The 2,621-nt window shown below is 34.2% G+C and overlaps 1 long non-coding RNA gene across 1 annotated transcript; it reads left to right on the top strand.

The window, feature by feature from the left end:
* Nucleotides 1-850: 850 nt before the first annotated feature.
* Nucleotides 851-2,346, top strand: LOC107786768 (uncharacterized). Its single transcript, XR_012705976.1, has 2 exons — nucleotides 851-950; nucleotides 2,098-2,346. It is a non-coding gene; the product is annotated as an uncharacterized LOC107786768 (long non-coding RNA).
* Nucleotides 2,347-2,621: the final 275 nt, after the last annotated feature.

Genomic DNA, 2,621 nt, shown 5'->3' on the forward strand with positions numbered 1-2,621 from the left:
TCATTACATGACAAATTGTGTGTGATTAATTTGTTTGAAGAAAAAGGTGATTTATTGAGCTTAGTTTTGGTAACCCTTTTTTTTCTACTGGATTGGTTGTTTCCTCAATTTAGAGATTGTAGTTAAAGCCTTTCTTGCTCGTGTAATATCTATACATAAGGCATTTCCGAATTTTGCAACAGTTTCAAGCATGACAGGTATTGTCCCTCCTTATTTTGAAATTTGAGTTTAAATTCTAGAGGCTATTGAAGTCATACCCGGTGGGATGCCGTCCAGTATAGACTGAAGAGGAGTTCAGAGTATTGCCATGGCAAATGATACAAGCAATTGTCTCTTCTAACCAAGAATACAGAGGAACAGCATTCTTGATATATTTCACAGATTCACTTCCTGTACAATTCTTTTCGTTGCACATGGAGAGTTGGAGATTTCACATAGATAGAAAACAATTGTAGGATTACCAAGCTATGTAGTGTTGTGTATGTCAAAACCCTCCAACGGTAGAGTGCGTGTATCTTTGGTACGGAACTATGAACTGCTTCATCATGAAATAAGTGATTTGAGTACTTACTACTGAGAATCAAACTCATTAGTCATGACTGGAATTTTCATGATCGAACTCCTAAATTACAATACAAAAATTTACGAAATAGAATTTCTAAATTCAGTATGTTGGGCACGGGCCATTATCGCCTAGCATATTAGAAGAGAAAGAGTTTCGACATGGCTGTTTTTGGTCATTTAAAAAAACGCAGAGGGTATTTTTGGACCTTCAGCATCTCTTATCAATGTCATTTACGTGTCTTTCAATTATTTACTTGTACTTCTACGTGTACGCCGAAGAGACATCATTGTAGGTGTTTCCCTTTCTTTCAAGAGTTTCTTTCGGGTCTCCCGGAAATCTCCATTTGCTCTTAAAGCTCTCTTTGTTTTGTTCTTGCTGGGTGTAGGTAAAAGTGTGTTCCTCTTTTAATTTTTTCTCAGATCTTCTTCTCTTTTCTCTTTTTTTGTCCTTTCGTAATATTTTGGGTTGTCTTCGTACTTTTTCTCTTCGTCGTTTTTCTTTAGGTGCTTTTCCCGGTTCTATGAATACTTTTTAATTTTGCAATTTCATGGTTATCATGTGCTAAATCCGACTGTGTGACTGGGAGTAGACGGGAATTAGCGCTATAAATTTTTCTAAAATACATAATGGTATTGAAAGAAGACTCGGAGGTTAGTAAATGTTTACTGGCTTAATCTCTTTCTTCGACGGTCCTCTTCGATTTAGTGCTTTGTTTTGTACCTTTTGGGCATTTTATATTTTCCTTCGTAATTTTTTTCTTCATCTATTTGAGGTAGGACTGGTGCAGTGATAATTCATCCTTTTGATTAAGCGTTCGGATGAGAGGCATGATTGAATTAATTAACAATGATCCTTTTTGTTGAATTAGTAGTGTTGTTTTGTGCTATGAGTATTGTGGCTAGAAGTTGCAAGGTCTCGAAATGTATCTGATATCTTTTATCCGAAGTAGCAATTGAACTTTTTGGTACATAACTGATGCTTTTCAATAATAACTTTCTGAGTCTCAACCATTGGCTTTACCTATCTGACCATGTTTGTTTGAGTAAATTCATTTGATTTAGACTTCTTTCTGAAAATTTTAAATTGGAAAAAAAGAAGAGGGATTTTGTCTATCACTGTTGTTTGATGTTTTGATCTAGAATAAATAGTACATTGAGCAGTTAAGCTAACAAATACTTGATCTTGTCCAGCATGGTGGAGATACTCATGAGTAACTTGGTAGTTAATTAGTCATCGCATGCATATGACTTGCCTCTAGCACTTGAATTGATGTAATTTTTCATTTTTGTCAACCTTTTGGTTGCAATTGTCCATTATTGATACTTCATTTTTTATTGTATTTATCTTCTTTGTTATTATTACAGTAGTTACATTCTGTTATGGTAGTTGTTTGTTCGTGCGCAACATTTCATAGTGTGATAAGTATTGTTATTCTACTCCTTAACTTCTTTGTTATTTTGAGAAGGGCCCGACATCTCTCGATCCTCATCTTGTCGATTTAAAAAATGATTTATCCATTTTATTCATTTCAGGCTTCTTAGTCATATTTGGAGGCATTTTTCAATTAAAAGGTAATGTTTTCTCTCATATGATATTTTATGTATAAATATTGTATGTTTAGCTGAGTTCTTCCATTTCGAAACAATCTAAAAACTACTTCAAGTGATTGTTCTTTGTTGATTTTGTCACCTGTAAAAGAGGTCTTCTACTATTCTTTTGGTTCCTTGTTGTGTTTGGTTCCTTTATATATGTAAATAGTAGGAGTAATATTTATCAGTTAATATAGTGTTGCATCAATTTTTATTATTTGCAATTTCGTATCAAAACAACGTTAATAGAAAAAAAAATTCAGCTCATACATTATTGGGCTCGTGCACTACCTAGTAAATATAATAACCAGAAATTACAATGCTAACTATAGCAAGAAGTATTAACCATCTCCTCTCCTTCGCTACCTTAGTCAACCACGGACCTCAACTGTCCTCATTCATATTTTTCAAAGTTAATCGCCTTGACCAGAGCTCCATCCACGCGCATCGCCTGTCACAGTTATAAA

Source organism: Nicotiana tabacum, chromosome 23, assembly GCF_000715075.1.
Source record: "Nicotiana tabacum cultivar K326 chromosome 23, ASM71507v2, whole genome shotgun sequence".
NCBI lineage: Eukaryota > Viridiplantae > Streptophyta > Magnoliopsida > Solanales > Solanaceae > Nicotiana > Nicotiana tabacum.